This window comes from Calidris pugnax, unplaced genomic scaffold (genome assembly GCF_001431845.1).
Source record: "Calidris pugnax isolate Ruff unplaced genomic scaffold, ASM143184v1 scaffold95, whole genome shotgun sequence".
Lineage (NCBI taxonomy): Eukaryota > Metazoa > Chordata > Aves > Charadriiformes > Scolopacidae > Calidris > Calidris pugnax.
The window spans coordinates 5,544,008-5,562,030 of NW_015090885.1; the positions used below are offsets into that span (position 1 = coordinate 5,544,008).

Genomic DNA, 18,023 nt, shown 5'->3' on the forward strand with positions numbered 1-18,023 from the left:
AAAAAAAAACAACCAACCAAAAAAACAACCAACCAACTAAAAACCAACACCAAAATCAAACCCAAACAAACCACCCACTTGGATAATTAAAACGGTAAATCGAGCTAACTTTTCATTATCTTGCTTGCTGTGTGCTTATATATGTAGATATTTATGGCTTATTTGGCTTCATTTTTGTCATCCGTTGGTTTTCGTTAATTAGCTGCTCTTGTGCTGCCGGAGAACTTGAAATGCTGGGGTTTGAACAGAGCAGGACTCTGTTTCTGCTTTATCCTAAAGTTGGACTTTAGAATGGAAATGAAAACCAGCTTCATACCAGCTTTGTAAATATGTTTACTTGTTTTATTAACCTGAATGTAGATGAGATTTCATGTGGCAGCATCTCGTTAAGTTTGCTTTTCCTTAGTTTAATTTTTGCCGATGCTATCTAATTTGGCATATATTTGTGTATGCTACACACATGCAGTCCTGTATTCTGATTGATTTTGTGTGCTGGTATTCACTCCTGAAAATCCAAGTAGACTTTTAATCTCTTTAGTTTATGATGTTAACAAGTGAACTGTCTTCTGTTTGTATCCTAATTCAACTTGTGGATCCCACCAACGCAAGGTCACCCAAACCAAATCAAGTGGTATTCCTCAGCCTTGTAATTATTTAGTTTCCATTTAAGTGATAAAGCATATTACAATGTTTATAGTTTGTGCAGTTTATATAGCTTCTTAATCCAGTATTTTTTTTGTGTGAGAGGTTATTAATTTTTACAGTCACTGTATTAGTTGGATGCTTTGTGAGACTGGGCAACAGCAGGCTTTCTGCACATTATGAAAACTGACTTTATGAGATTGTGTGTCTTTGCTTTGTTAGATATTATCATTTCATAGACATTTATGGGCTCTACTACTAGCTATTCTTCTTCTCGGAGTATTAACCCAGCAGACATTTACCTGTAGGAAAATAAAAATGAGAGATTAGTTAAAAAAATTAAAAATCAGTGTATAGCTGGAGAAAAGACTGCCTTATTCTCATAAAATAAGAGTATTAGTTGCATAGTTGGAAAAATGACTGATCTGAACTCTGCTGTAAAAACCAAGCTAAACTTCCAAGTTTAACTCAGGAAAAACTTAGCGCAGAGTCTGCAGCTCTTAGCTGCTTTTGTTTCTTTCATTTCTGAGAAGTCTTTCATGTGTTGATGTACCTACCTGTACATACCTGTGCATATGCACCTGCACAGGTGCACGTACCAGCCTGAAAGTGGCCAAGCACAGGACCTGTGATTCCAGGCTGTGAGCCACAGAGGACTACAAACAGCGGTGGGGAGAGGAAAAGGGAGAAGAGATTGACAGCATTTACTTTTGGGCACATATTTTGGTAACCTTAGCTTGGAGACTTGTCTCAGTAGTCAAAGAAAAGAAACAGGACCCCACGTGCCCTTCAAAGCACCTAGCGTGTGCTTCTGCTCTAAACTGCTCCTTGCCACGTTTACATCTCTATTTAAATTCATCTTCCAAATGCTTACATTCATCCACCATTTATCTTGTTAGTGTTGAAAATGGGATGGAATCTGTATTCATTAGTTATTTCTATTCCACTAAATATTAAGATCTGTTGACCCAAGAGGCAAGTATTTTGCTTAGGGACTAAAAATAATCTTTGTTCACGAGCGTACAAAGTGCTGTGTGCTGACACTGCACACTAACTTTCTGCAGTGTTGCATTCAAGGGGAATACCAAAGTAGGGGGGCTTGTGTCTCCTGGACACAGGACATGAGTGGTTAAGGGACTGGTTAGCAGCCCTGCTCAAAGCATTAGTAGCTCTGGGGAACATTACTGCCTGAAGACTGCAAAAGGCACAGCAGTGACCTCTGCATCAGGTTGTTTTAAGGTACTGCCAGCACTGTGCTCTTGGTGCCTCTGCCTCTTCGCAATTACCACTCACAGGCATGATGATAGTGCCTTCTTTCTTTGGTGTGATTTCTGCCCAAAATGGCATAAGTATCTTAAAGTTTCTTCATTTTGACTGGGGAGACTGAAGTGCTCCGCGTGTCAAAGGAGGAAAAAAAAAAAAAAGATAATCAACTCCAAGCCATTGCAAAATTTTCGTAAAATAGCTAAAATAGGGTTTTAGGTAAGTCAGAATTTCTGCTTTCTTACGAATCAAGCCTCTGTTGTTTTTAATTTTTCCCAGAAGCTTTGGACTCCACAGCCTTCAACTCTTTCAGTAAAACCTGAAAATCAGCAAGTTTCCTGGCCTATTTCCTTGTAGAACTCCTCCTTCTACTTCTTTCCCCCCTGCGAGCTCCAAATTACCTGTTTTTTTCATCCAGGCAGCAAATGAAAGCGCTAACAGAATACACTCAGGCAGGAGGCACTCGCTGCTTGTAGAATCTGACTTTCCAATACAAATACTCCTGTTGAGCTGAGGTTACAGACAAAAAGAGAGATGCTGCACATGACATCTCTCAGGTGCCCATGGCATTTTGTGCCACTTCTGAGGATGACATACCACTACTTTAGTGTTCAATAGGACATCAGTGATTAAAATTCAGGTTTCTTCTATAACTTACTGATGCCTGTTTGATAGAAGTTACAAATGAAGGTATTGGTTCTGAAAGAGTAACATCTTTTTGCCCCAGTATTCTTTAAGTTATTAATTGGGAAAAGCCTTATATGTTGTCAGATTCAATGGTTTCCCCCTAGTATTAGCCCTTCATCCAGAAACAGGGTGAAAAATATGCGTATCTTCAAAATGAAAGAGAAATTTACTTTAAGACAGCTTTAGTACTTGAAATCAGTTTTTATGCCTTTGTCTTTTAAATGACTAATCTCCACCTGTGGGTGTCCATTTAACCTGTGAGATAACTTCAGAAACTGATGGAGGCAATTTGTACCATGGAATCTTAAGTGATTAACATTAGGCACACAATATAGTGCATTTTCAGTATTTGGTGGGTTGTATCTCTTGGCTTTGGATGTGTTTTGTTTGCTTTTTTTTTTAATGTTACATTCTTGCCTTCAGGGTTTCTCTACAATTTATGATCACAAACAAAGGTTACAGACTCTCTAATTCAAGCCTCAACTGTTGTGGCATTTTTATACAAATGCTCATTTACTTTGTCATAGCATTTAGCAAAATGGATCAGTCAATGTGATCCATTATTCTGCAACTATTGTGTGAAGAAGTGATTCTGTCAAAAACGTGTCCCCTGGTTATATTTTTTGCTACCTAATTATATATATCAGGCATAATGTTGCCCTCTACTACTACATTATGTTTCTAATTGTATTAAAGTTGGAGAAGTTTCAATGCAAGAACAAAAGAAAGTATTTTTTCAGTTGACATTTGATGTCCATGGTGGGAAAGTTGCACAAGGCTGCTGCTCCTGGCAGACAAGAAGTCCTTCAAGATACACTCTTCACACCCTAACTAAGACCAGGGAACACTTCAGAAAGTGTTGGGACGGTGTATTACATATATTTAATTTCAAGTGTTACTTTCAGGATGGTTCATCTTACGAATTAGTGTTGGAGGGAGAAAAGGGAATTGGTGGTCATTTCCTTCACACTCTCTCCATGTCCTCAGTTCTCCTGCAGTTCCTGGAGGAAGAAAAGCACATGGGAGTACAGTGAACTGTGTAGACCTAGTTATCCTAAGAATTGACTAAACTCTTCTGAGTTCCCCTTGCCTATAGCAGGAGTACAATCACACTGTAATTCAGGTGGCTTACTTGGAAATGGAGGAATTATGAAACTGGGTTCAACTCTTACAGCTGTGCATCTCTGTGTATGCATTTGCAGGTTTTCTGCAAGACAGAGAGCCTGAAACTAAAGGCTGGCTAGCTAGTTTTAAATAGCAAACGTGGCTTGTTCTACCACGAAGCTAGGGACTCCCACATCCCTGGCTTCATCAAAAAATGAGAGGATTTCTATAAAGCAGTAGTTGTGATATTGGTTTTGGGGAGACTACATCAGCATACAAGGACGTAGTTGTGTTGAATGTGCATTGTTTCTTCTTGTCAAAATGCAAGCTGAATTTTGAAAGTTTGGGTTTGAGTGGCAAGCAGCCCCAAACAGAAGATAGGAATTATCAAACTGAAAAAACGGCCACCTACGTTCAATTTTTTAAATTATTTTTTCCCTAGAAATGGTCTGTCACTGTCTTGGGCCTAAATAATTGCATTTTGTAAGAAACCATTACTCCACTATGTTAAGCGACAGCGTTACTTTTTCAGGCTTTGACTGAACTGAGTTTTTATTGATGGTGGAAAATATAAGTGTTTGATGGCAAAACATCCAAAAAAGAATCAAGCAGTCAGCTGGCCCACGTGCAAAACAGCATTATGCCTTAGGTGCTAACCAGTTAAAAAGTCATTCTCTGCTACAGGGAATACTGGTTGGCATAGATAGCTCATTAGCAGGACTGTCACTCTGAGGTGCAAGGAGAGGCTAAAGGTGATCTAGCTACCTACTGGTTTATAGATACGTGCTTGTGCTTATATGCATATGTACACAAACACACATACCAATTTCATGGAGACCAAATACAAAACCTGTATGAATGAACAAAAAGTTGCAACGAATTCTGAAAGAACATTGGGACAAGCTGCCCAGAGAGGTTATGGAGACTCCTTCCCTGGAGATATTCAAAACCCACCTGGATTCATTCCTGTCCAGCCTGCTGTAGGTAAACCTGCTTTGGCAGGGGGGTTGCACTAGATGATCTCTGAAGGTGTCTTCTAATTCCTATCATTCTGTGATTCTGTGAATGTGACCTGCTGGAGAAAGAGGAAACGAAAGCAGAAACAAAAACTGAGAGAGTCACAGAAAGGTCAGATCTATTATGTAAATTTTGGCCAGAGTGGGTGAGAAGGACTGGAAGGAGATTACCTAACCCAGAAAAGCTATTGCTTGTGCTGTAATGAGAGGTGATTAGAATTTGATGAATGTTTTATGATAACAGAAAACCAGGAATTCCTCCAAAGGGTACTTTGTACCTATTGAAGTGTAGTTGCCTTTGGCAGCTTCTCCTGACTTGAGAACTTCTGAGCTCTGCTGCTATAAGTCACAATCAAAAATATGACAATTTTGGAAACTTTTGACCTTCAAAATAGAATTTATGAGCATTTAATTACTATACCTGTAACTGTATAGTCATGTCTGCAATAACAACTATGGGGCAAGCAGATAATGGTCAGATTCCTCTTCCCCCTTTTTCACATCAGCAGGAATAAATCTTTATTTTAATCAAGTTTCATTCCTTTTCCCTGTAGTAACACTTCCTTCATATAGCTGTCCGTAGCTATTTCCTATAGCAGCAGAATGAGGAGAGCAGAACAGTTGGCTTGGGTCTTTTCATGGACAGGAATGCCAAATGTTCTCTGCTTATTGCTTCCTACCTCTGACAGAGGACACAGTGCTCAGTGAATCACTCTTAAGGTCAGCAGCACAGCATGACTTCAGCATCACACTGCATCTTCTCTCCTCCCTCTTTCTCCCAGTCTCACCATCTTCCTTACCTCATAGCAGCTAGGTTTTAGTCAGTCCTCATCCTCAGCTGTCTGAGTTTCCTGGTCTTTTGAATTTCTGGATTGCTACTGATTGCACTTACATGAAAGCACTGACATTGCCATGACTGAAAAACTTTCTGTGTGGGCAGCAATAATCATCGTGGCTGTTGTTTTCCCTGAGCCCAGAAGCCAGTGTGCCTAACACTTACTGTAGGGCTGCTGGAATATATGACAAACAAGCATTTTCCAGTTGTAAGTGCAGATGATTTCTTCGTATCATAACCAAATTTGTTAGTCTCTAGATGCACAGATTTGGGCCATAATTGGATCTTTTGCTGAAGAAGAGCGATCCTTCCTCTGGGAGAAAAGAAACGTATTCCTGTCTTTTTACTTAGCATAAATGCTGTTGGTTTGATAGCATTAAATCTATTCAGTTTATTTGTGCTAAGTGTAAGATTATCTATGACGTTAAATATGGGGGAAAAAAAAAGTAGTTATCAGTACTCGTTCTCTAGCTTTGAGCTAGATTATAAAAGATCCCCACGGCTTGGACAAACCACTGTAGTAGGCGGTGATGGAGCCCACAGAGTACAAGTTTCCTAACTCACTGCGATGACTGTGGTTCACTGAGTCACTGATGAGAAGGGTACACTCTGAAACTGAGAGACAATTGAAACAGAGAGGTCTATTATCAAACTTTGATCTTTGGGAGATATTTCAGGCTGTGGTTTATTGGTATCTCAGCCGCTAGAGGATGTAGGCAAACTTGGACCACATCTGTATTGTTTACAGATGTAGCCCAGGCGTTATCGTGGTATTTTCCTCCAACTGGTTTTATTATAAATCCTAGTAACTAAGGGGAAGTCTCTAACATTGCCACAGACACAAAGCAGTAGCTGTGGTTTGGGTGAAAATGCTAGGAGAGTTGCATATCACCGTCTGAAAAACTTTACTCAGAAAATAGGTCTTAATAACATTGTAACAGTTACTGTCAAGTTGAAAGGCTTGCACTGCTTGTGATTGTCCAGGAGACTCTCCTGGGTACAATGTAATATTTTAATTAATAGCTTGATAATAATTAATATTTAATTATTCATTAACAGTTTAGCTGAGGGAATAACTTGTGCACTTGGTAAGCGTGCAGGTGATACAAGGTTGAGGAGGAATACAAAGGGGTTGAAGAATTGAGTGAGAATTTGAAGTTGTTTTAAGAAATGTAGCTCAATAGAACAAGTATCAAGGATGCTTTTGGGCAGCAACAACCAGGAGTGCAAATATAACAACGGAAATGACTGACCGGGCAGAAACATACATCCCGATATACGCCAGCAGTGTCACAGAGCTGATTAATGTCCAGATGATGTAACCGGCGGATCCTTTTTGAAAAACTGCTACATGGCCACCCACATCCTGAATCTCGCCGTGCAGGGAACGGGGAGAGCAGGGCTGCTCTGCAAGGGGAGGACACGCTGCCAGCCAAGGTGACCCCAGCACGGGCACTGCCTCACCCAGGGGGCACAGCCAAGCAGAGCCGAGTGCCGGTAATGGGACCCATCGACAGCTCCAGCACACTGAGGGGACGAACCAGGGCCAGGGGCCACCCCAGGGAGCAGCCAAGAGCAGAAAAGTGACATTGACATTACTTAATGACGTAGGAAAAAAATCCAAATGTACTGGACAAAACAAGCAAATAATATAATTATCCGCTCAAGAAAACAGGAAAGTCAAACTTTAAAAGTCTAGTAGCATTTTGGTCTGTGCATAAGATGCATTTAAGGCTGCCGATTTCTTTCCTAGGGAAATGACTTCCATTCCGTCCTCTCTAACACTTGTGTCTACATAAACAATCTTCTGTATTGGGCCTGCCCAACATAATGGCATCATTACCATCTCTTCTGCACAAAGAATTTTCACATTAGGGTTATAAATTAAGCTTACTTTCACTCTGCCTTTTACTGAAGGCTTTTAATTTTTTTCTTTCAGCCAACCCTCAGCCTTCTCAAGGACTGTACTGCAGGTCTTATTATGAAATTACCTGAGGAGTGACAGCTGCCCGTGGCAAAAAAGGCCCCTGCTGTTTCGAAAAAGACAAAAAGCGTGTTTCCTTTCATCTAGACCAAAAAGCCTTAGGTGCTTGTGGAGTTTGGGTTGGTTTGTTTGTTGGTTGGTTTTTATTTAGTATTTATGGATGTTTATATCTAGAATAAACAAGTATTTTCTGTTAATGAGGATCTGTGGGCATCTGTACACTGTCACTTCTGCTCTTAAGTCCCTATCTCCTGATCATCCAAACTGCATCAATGGTAGTTTGTTTGGACTCTGTTATAATGCAAACTAACCAGTTTCCTCCAAGATAAAAGCCAGGTCTGGATTTGAGGGTGACTTGCTGACGAGGCCATTTCAAATAAGCACAATAGTTTAGACTATACCTAGATTGGCATCTTTCTGATGCCACCATCCTACACAGTATTTTCTAGCAGACCCTTAAGGGCTTACAAGCCATCAATGCCATGTCCAAGGACATGCAACCTATCTCCCCCTGGTATTGTGCTATCAAGCTACCATTCCACTGGGTCGGCCCTCAAGTCAGTTTACGTATTTTGAACCATAAAACCTCTGAAAAATAGTAATAATGTCTTTCAGTCACAGGGAACTTTGTTAGGTGCTATGCAGTGAATATTGTGGGCATCAGCCACACTTGGGCTAGGGAGCAGGGACCTGTCAACAATATAGGCGTCTCTTCTGTTTAAGATACGCTTGGTTCAGGCTTATGTTTTTTGTTTTATTTCATACTTTGACAACGGCCTAGCGACACTAAGTTTTCTCCTTGGGGGAAGCGGACAAGGCTCTCTTCAGTTCAGGGCAAGTCAGTTACCCTCAGACAAATGACAAGATGAAGCAGCAAGATGAGCAGCCTAGGCTTCCCCCATTAGTTCTTGGCACAACAGCCAGTCATACTTTGAACTTTCTGTAAAGACAAATGTGACCTAGAAAAGACTTATCTTTGGATACAGCTACTAAATAAAGACAAGTAAAGAGGGCTTAAGTGTGGAGCCTGCTCATGACTGTCTGTACTGACTGTACCTGTAAGTGGGGGACTATCCAGATCCCCAAGTAACAGCAAAGAATGGGAGCTTTCCAAACGCAGACAGTTCTCCTGAAAATTATTTGCTCTTTGGTGGAACAGTTGCAGGGTCTCTGGTGAAAAACAGTCTGAGCTGTGTATATACAATATTGTTACATGATTTGATATTCAAACTGGAATTCTCAATCTACTGTAGTCACCTGAAAGCTAAGTGTGTCATCTGCATTTAGTTATGTGATCTTTAATAGGCGGCAGCAGCTCTGGGTGTATATCTTATTTTTAAGATGACCTATTAAGCTGTCATCTGTAGCTGTATGACCTATAACAGATAATGCCATCAGGAGAAACCTACGCTAAAATGGAGAATGACTTGACTTGCTTTCGTTAACATTCATCTGACACTCCAAAAAGCTGCAGCTGGGCCAATGCAAGCACACACAGAGTGCAAGTTCACCTTGATGTTACACCTTAATTATCTCTTTCTAGTGTGGTTATGTATCTTCTCTCAATACTCAGGTAACAGGTCAAGTCTGCTGCTCATTAGCCCCGTCCCTGATCTGTGTACTGAAACTATTTGCTGGCTTTCCTGGTAGTTTGTTAGGCTAATGGTACTCATCTCCTGTTTTATATAGCTACATGTAAGAAATAAGCAGACCAATTTAGTCATTTCAAACTAATAAATCTCTCTAATAGAAGAAAGAAAAGGGGCACATAGCTTGACTGAAACTTCACCTGTTTTTTAATATTAAAAAGCTATATTCAAAAAAACAAATCTGAATGAGAAATAGGTTTAGTGAGATTCTTTGGGTTTTTTAGACACTACCCTTCATAAGCAGCTGCTGTCTCAATGGTTCACATGACTGGTTACATGAAAGATTTCTGTCTAAAGCATGATGTTTAATTCCAGAAAAGCACTCATTAATTTCTAACTTCAAAGGTCTGTAAAGCACATCAATCATTAATGACAGCAAGGAAAAATTCTGAATGTAGCAATAACTTAAACTTTGAAAAGAAAAGAGGATAAACGTGTCTTGCACACTTTCAGGGCTATATACTACAGCATTTTGCCGTGAACAATACTTCTGAATATTTAAACACAGTTTCCTTCATGGGTACTGGTGGGAAAAGAGAAGGCGGCATAAGAAAAAGGCAAGGTTGTGAAACCAAAGAGGAGGGGAGGAAAGGAAAGTGGGAGGAGCTGTTGCTCACAAAAGCAGCCCTCAAACTCCAGTAAGTAGGCAAGGTAATACTGTTTAGGTGCAAAATGTGAGATGTATGTTGACACTTAAAAACTGGAAAATAACCAAGGGACACTGAACCAGAGAGTAGAGCTACATACTTTTGAAAACATATTCTGCCTTCAGCATCAAAGCATTTCTTGTCTTGTGTTCTGAAGAGCTAATGTTGAGGAACAACTGTAACCAATGGAACTGGGGAAATAGAAGTTGTATATCCACATATCCACAGAAACAATGAAATTTAAAGTGTTAAAATTATTTTTGAATACACCCAAATAGTTTTGCCAGAACAAACTTTGTTTGACAAAACATTATCGACCACAGAGACCTTAATTTTTTAACAGTTTTGTTACAGCAGTAAAGGAAGATAGTTGCGACAAGTCGGGGTATTTTGGTTTCCCTAATAGTTGGTAATTAGAAAGCACATTCTAGACTCAACTTTTTGCTCTTTGGGGGTTTCCTGTTTTGCATCAGTCCTAACCTCATGAAGGACCATGCTGTCTGGCTCTCCTGCTGCTCCTGCACATTACAGGCTGTTCTCAAACAGGCTTTGAGCCATTAACGGCAGCAAGAACGGCAGCTTGTTAGGGAACTCCTGAAGGTACAGATGACCTGGTTCAAAGCACCTTTTTCTCCATTTAAGAGGGCCTGAGATGTGCTTGGGTTAGTAGCTGTGAGGGGAGAGTAGCAAGAAACCAGCACTTTGTGTTGCTAGGGGTGCAGGTGCCCACACTTGGAACTCTACCCTTCCCCAACACAGGCAGAGCTGACCTCTGCTGGAATAAAAGTGAATAAAAAGAAATTCAAGGGATGCAGCACCCAGCATGTTTTGGTTTACATCCAAATGAAGAGAGGAGTATATTTTTGGCAAATTCCTCTTTTCTTTTCAATACTTATTTGCAGAAAATGACGTTAAATTAGTCTTTCTCAAGACCTGTTTGTGAAGGCTACCTGATGCAACATATGATAATCAGGGGGAGAAACAATACACTAGAAGTACCATGTCTGTGTTACGTCCATGTAAATCACTTCCAATAATGGGCTGTATCTGCTGTATTTTGACATATCCCGAGGCAAGGATGGAGAAAGAGGATCATGAGTCCTGATTCTCTTTGGCAAATGCTTTCTGCTACAGACATACAGAGATGGTTTTCTTCCTCAAGCCACTCACGTCTCCGTTACTCCACTGTCACCTGTTTTTTACTGAATGTCCCACCACAGTCTGTAAGGTGGACACATGGCTGTTCATTTTATTGATTCAGAGAGAGAGACAGACCCCTGCCTATGGACAAAGCCAGAGATGATACGCTAGGTCAGTGAGTTTGCCTCTCATCTTTCTAAGTAATATAGCAATGATGCTGGCTGACTTCTCAGGTGCGTGGTGAGTCTAAACTGGTGACCATCTGCACAGTTACAGGACTGTTGCGGCATGAATATCAGCTTGTAACAGTTAAAGAGAACTTCCTCTAGTGGTTTAGAAATCACTCATCTCTGTATCCATCAGAAAATTCACAAAGAAAAGCTTTGTACAAAATATATCTGGCAAAATCTGGGATTAAAAGGGACTTAAAATGCAGAAAGATGAGAAAGAAAATGGTATTTTTCTGACCTGGATGCATCTGTCTACTGAAATCTGACTTCCAGTGTGTATCAAAGAGGTATATAAACAAGAAAGAAAGAGGGGGGGAAGTACATATATTTTTACTTCTTCATAAAACTGTGAGGTACCTTCGTGGAAGTGGCACAGGATTTAAGGCAGGCTCTATATTGTTGTACTGAAGTTAAAGGCAGACTGACAGAGAGACGTGTTGAAAATAAATGTAGGACAAAGCACCATTTAGACAGGAAGAAGCATTGTAAACATCAGGAGTGGATTTAATTTATCAGAACTTACTTCACCTAGAAATGCCTTTTTTTTTCATAAAAGCAATACTTATTCTAGGTGTGACCAACTCTTTCAAAGTTTCCTTAGCTGTTATTGAGAACACTACTTTTCCAGTGTCATAATTTTGTGATGGCTTTTCTGCATATCTAAGGTATACGTGACTAACTCATTTTTACTTTCTTATTTTTATTGAGAAAATATTGTTTGGACTTCTTTGGCAATGACCTGACATAAAGCTTTTTCTGTTGAGCCCAAACACATTTACTTTATGGACACTCATTCATTTAATCTAGAGAAGTGTAGATCATTTGAAGAACGATAAAATTACATGTTCAGCCTGGAAATTAAGCCATTTATATAAAGAGGTTTGGTCTTGTACAGCTGTAGGTATGAGTCACTGACCTAAGAACTCAAAGCATTGCAGGGATATTTAAAATATAAAAATAAAGATTTTAATAAATTGGTGAAGTAATTGAAGAAGACAGGAAATAAAAGACTTGTTCATCCTGACTGAAACAGAAAGCTTCTTTCTATGGTAATGAGAACAGCTCATGCTCCTCATGTTCCCGGTTACAAATCTTCTGGACCAACACCTGTCAAGCAAGTGCTATCGCTGGATATACTGCCCTTTAAAGAGTTGTAGGAATCAATAAGAGTAAGGATCAAGAAGTATTGCTCTTGCTTTCAGTAAGAAAGACTTTGGCACCCTGTCTCCTTTCTTCAGACTCTCCTCTTCCTGCCTACAACAGCTGCCAGCTCTGAAACAGCTGAGCTGCAATAAAGAAATAACCTGGAGGCAGACCCTGTGGGCAGAACTGTTCTCCCTCTCAGACCACAGCTACCTCCAAGCCAGGGAGCAGAAGTTTTGACCAGGGGGGAGGGAGGGAGAAGAGGAGGAAAAAAATACCTTTCTTCCTTCCTTTGTATCTTCACCTCCTTCTAAAACCTATCCTAAAAGTGAGAATCAGTTTTCCTTCCATCTCTGTAGTGGAGGGAACTACAGGAATCTGTTCTCACCTCTCTTGTTTGGTGCCTTTGAGAGTGAGCAAGAGCCTCATCTACAGCATCTACAGGGGAGCAGCTCATACATTGCAATAAACTGGCTTAGAGTCAATTCAATTTAGATCAAAGTGATGATAATGTGCTAAAGCAAGGAACTAAAGAGGTAATTCAGACGATGTTTCTGCCTTCTGAAAGGTTATCCAGCTACATACTCTGATGCTTTTTGTTTGTTTGTAATTTAGATTCCAAGTTACTTCTACATACTGAATGCCCAGACCCATTTTTTTTTGTATGTGCAAGTGCTTGTCTGGTTTTTACCCTGTTTTATGTGTGTGTGTGTGTGTGTGTGTGTGTTCGGAGAAGCCAATGGGAGGTAGTAGAAGGGTCCCTATCAGAACTAAGGAAATATGTGAACAAATAAATTGAAAATATTCTTAGTGCAGTTTTTGCTTTTCAGATTCTCGTCTGTGATAAGAAGGAGGCTGTACCACAGCCTGTGGCACCACGCTATGTGTATGACTATAAAAGCAAACCTTTATTTGAACAGGCTGTCCTACTGTTAGCTTGCCTTCTCTCGGGCACACACAAGAGCCACCACCTCCCCTTTATCCTCGGCACTGACTAAATCAGCGCTTGTGAGGGAGTGTTGAAGGCAGGAGGCTTGTCTTGGAGGTTTGGACCACGCTGTCTGAGAAACTGCCTCTCCTCCTTGCACTGTGCTGAAGAAACCAAGCTAACAGAGGTACAAAAGCTGCTATTTACCTCCAGCCTCACGTGGGCTGTGAGCGATCTGCTCATTTCAGAGTTTCCTCCCCTGCCTGGTTCTTCTAAATGATGAGCAGTCTCCTTGCCCCTGAGGACATGCTCCATGCCAGCATCAGCAAGTGGGCTGCAGGGTGGTTGTTCCTAACCAAGAAGGCATGAGCTGGGCTGGACTCTGGAATAGTGCTTCCCTGCTCGTCTGGTGCAGGGAAACAGAAAAGTTGTTTCTGAGCTGGTGGAAACATTAATGGATTGCAAAAATTCAGCAAGTCTGAACTTGGCATTACGGTAAAAGTAGTACTCCGAATGTAAATATACATATTAAACATGATCTTAAAGAGGCTGCTAAATCAAAATGGAATAGAATAAACACAAAACAACAAGAAAGAGATTGAATAATTACAGCAAGAGACTGAAACAGAACTTCTGTTATATCATCTACCTGTTTTTTCCCTCATACCGTCCTAGCACCTCACTAGACCTTTCTGAACCACAAAATATACTGTCAGTTCAGCCTTAACAGAGCACTAGCTGGGGATAAGGTACCATGATTAAAAACTCACAGAGACTATAAAAGAATAAATCAAATTATATAAGTAGCTAGTTTTCATAATTTGAAATAATTACTTATCTTTTATGCAGTCAGAATCAGAATCTAGGCTATTAGCAACCACTTTGGAGTATTTCTGGACATAGCTTATGAGTGCTGAAAAGCAGGTTAGAAAGCTGGTTTTGTAAACAGGTTTGTAATACTGAGTCTTGCACTGAGATTTATATAAAAGTCACTTCAAAAGCGCTGGTCAGTTCCAGGACATCTGATATGCCAAAGTACAGTCAGAAATATTGGAAGCAGGAATCACAGAGCTGGTTTGAGAAGGAAAGAAGGGCAGAGATCATGTGAAAGACCTTTTCCACCCTACGGGGAGTCCAAGGCTGCCCTTTCCAGCAGCATGGCTCTCAAAGTCACTGCTAGCCCATGGCACAGAGGGCTTGCATTAAACTTCATTTGCTGGCAAAGTGTGTGGCCTTGGTCCCATCATTTAGTCTCCCTGTGTCTCACCTTCCTGACTCATAAGGCAAGGTGAGGAGCATTCCCCTGTTTAGCAAAGAACTAGGAAGAAAAATATATTGAAGTGGAAAGAGGTACTTGAACTCCGCAAGTATGGGCCATGTGTGTATTGCTCAGGTTGACAGATCTTCCTGTGATGAGCTTCCCTGCAGCTTTGAGTTCAGGGCTACTCAGTCTGTTGTCTTGGTATGGGAACATGCAAAAGTTTAAAGGACAAGAATTAGCAAATGGTGGTTCAGTCTTAGAGCTCTTCCCCTTCAGCAAGGTGACAGAGGGCTCTCACAGCTGGCTCTGCAGACCTTTGCAAGACCTTTCCATCTTCCCAAAGTCAACCGATCATTGATTTTCAATATGACTTTTCATCACTGAAATGTTGAAAATTTAATTATCAGGATGCCCTGCACTGGTTGGAATTAAAAAAAAAATTAAGAGCACTAAGAGCTTAGTATAGCGACTCCCAGTGAGTTACCTGAGCAGTGAAACTTTTGAAGCTTGCTTTCCTGTAGTTCTTGTTCTTCTGAAAGTTTTCAGTCCTTCTGTTCTCTCATACAGATTCTCTGATGTCTAATAATAAGTTGAACACATGCTGTGGCCTTTCCATTAAGAGGGGCTTGCCTTGTGTCTATTTGGCAGTGTGTTTTCATCAAACGTATGGGGACTCTTGATCTCTCTGCAAGTTTAGTTAAAACTGGGCAACGAGTTCAAAAGGAACTCATGGAGACTGACAGACGGCACGATCTTGTGAGCGTCATCTCCCAAGAAAACTGGATTAAAAGGCTAGCAGCTGGCTGTGTAGTAGGCTAATTCAAACCTTCCTTTTCTGTCAGTATTAAAAAAAAAAAAGGAGAGAAAATATTTTTTTAACAATGCTAATTAGCAGAGTTTCAGTCAGAGGGAAGCTGAGTCTCTAAAATATTTATTTTTTCATTAATAGGGTCTAGAAGGACAGTTTCATGTCCCTGTATGACTAAAAGAAATTGCTTTTTTAAGCACCTTTTTTTATTAATTACTGGTGATTTGCTTTGTCAGGGATTTCCACTGCATGGTGTCTCATTTGAAATAATTGCAAAATCATTATCCCTTTAAGGTTGTTTTGAGCAACATGACGGAAGCCTCCCATAGCCTGTTTTCCTACTGGAATTTTTATCCTTCTTGATTATCGGCTGTGTTCCCATGACAATTCCTGTACTCACGCATCCCAGAATTAGCTCCTAACACGTTCCAGCCTGATGGTACATCAAGCCCACTCAGTGCTCTGGAAACTACATGTGCGCAATAGGCTCCAAATGTGTGGGGAAAGGAAGGTCTCTAATTTGGGTAGTAAGTCTACATGATTGAAAGATGGGAGAAGGGATGGACAGAAGGCAGTGGAGGAAGATGCTTGTTTATTCCTTTTTTTTTTTAAGTTTTTGTTTGTTTTTTTTTTCAAATTGAAATGCTTCATGTCTGTAGGATAACATATATATAATTAGTATATAGTTTTGGTGAACTGGAACGCTTGCTTGAAAATGATTTATCAATTGATCTTCAGAGTCAGCTTATAAAGCAAACACTTCTATATTTTGAGTTAACGTTCCTACAGGTTTCCTTCATTGTACCCTCAGTTTACCCGGAATCTCACTGTTTCCATGAGGTGCTTAGGTGTCATTCTCACTTTAAATGCTGCTGCATAGCTGGGTGCATTCCAGCTGCAGAACTACACACCTTTCTCAAGATTGCAACAGTTGTCTTAGTTAAAACCTGAGCAAATCCTAGTCGAGACCTACTCAAAAGAAACATCTCTGTGCTTAGTTCTAGCTGCCAAAGTAGTGCCAGACCTGATGGTATATATCCAGCAGGGCCACTAGCTCCAAAGCATCTGGTTACTCCACTACTGCAAGTTAAATCCAGGTCCATTGACAAAAAAAGCTTCCAGCAGATGCTGGTTTGGCTCCAGACGGTGCTGGTGGTTTGCTAGGAAGGCTACCATTGCACTCCCATGTTCTATGGCCCACAGTTATGTTTTGCAGCCAAGGCACAATGAAGTCCAGCCAGGACTCCTGATAGATCTTGGTGGACAGCCAACACTGCCAGCATAACATGTTCAACTCTGATACAGCTACCCAGAGACCTGCCAGCTAACTTCATCCTCCGATAGTTGAAGTACACAGATGAAAGCCGTTCTGAGGCTTTCTGGATGTTTTTGCCCCCAGCCAGTTCTCAAGAAGCTGTCCAGACTGGAGAAGTAAAGCTCTTCAACATGACTCCATCTGAGAACAGCCTACCATCTCACCATCTGTCACAACAGCATTTTCTAACATTTTTGTCTCCCTCTTGGTGCTTCTTATCCCTTTTCAAAGTTTGCCCTCTGGCATTCTCCGAACGGCACAGCAGTGTTAAGCAGTGACAAATACACATTGGGACACTTGCATTTATGGAATATCAAAAAGTCGCCTTCCTCCCAGCTAACCACCTTTTTTCACTCAATATGACGGTACCAAGAGGGTTAAAAAAAACAAGCTTATTATAATGCAAGCACAGTTACTAAGATAGCAGGTATAGGAGAAAATGCAATTGAGATAGTAGCTTGCTTTACAGTTTGAACGATGCTCCGAGTTTTGTTACCTTTACTTTTTATAAGGTATATTACACGAAGTAAGGTATTTAAAGATGCATACAGATTTTAAGATATTCAGTTTGCATTAATCAATCTCAGCACTATTATTGATTTGATTTTAGAAAAGTTATTGCAAAAGTCTATTTTTGCTATGCAATTTGTGCAGACCTTTAGATGATCTAAAAGCAAATTTAAAGATAATACATTTAAAGGCAAGGGGGTCTCTCTGAGGGAGAGACCTATTAAAGCAACATTGACCTCTCATCTTCACAGAACCTCTGCAAGAATCCTTCCAACAGAAACATTGCTGCCTATTGCACCAGCTGCCATTGCCATTTCAGGAAGACCCTTTTTGTTGCTTGGTGGCAAACCTCCTGATTGCATCTGTCCCCCCATCACAAGAGTAGCCAGCAGAGTTGCACCGGGAGGCTACTGCTTTTTTCTCTGCCTCTCACCAATTTCCCAACAGCCCTTCCACCAATTCAAAACCATGCGGGTACCCTCCAAGTCCCTATGCCAATGCTGGTCTCATCTCAGCTGAGACCATAGGAGGGGAATTCCAAGAGTGAGGGAAAAACATTGCATTAGTGTTGTCATGGAGATGAAAATTAACACAATAACTATTGTGTTCTGTTTCAAAGCTTCCCAGTCTCCAGTTTTAACTCCTTCCCCCGCTTCACCACCACTTCAGTTCTGTCCAGCAACATCCCAGCACACCTGATAGATTTCAGGGTCAGGAACTGGAAAGGGAATGCAGAACAGATAAGAACTTGAAGTCTGGCAAGTCACCAGAAAAGGAGGAGAAAAAAGTGAAGGAAGGTCTTGCAGAAAGAGGAGAGGATTTAAAAAAAAAAAAAAAAAAAAAAAAAAAAAAAAAAAAAAA

At 40.6% G+C, this 18,023-nt stretch overlaps 1 protein-coding gene across 2 annotated transcripts in view; it reads left to right on the plus strand.

The window, feature by feature from the left end:
- Window positions 1–2: 2 nt before the first annotated feature.
- The window catches only part of HTR1F (5-hydroxytryptamine (serotonin) receptor 1F, G protein-coupled), a 114,516-nt gene continuing 96,495 nt past the window's right edge, over window positions 3–18,023 (plus strand). For both annotated transcript variants that reach the window (XM_014947153.1, XM_014947154.1), the window contains exon 1: window positions 3–94. The gene's annotated coding sequence lies outside the window, so the exon portion shown is untranslated. The remainder of the gene's footprint in view (window positions 95–18,023) is intronic.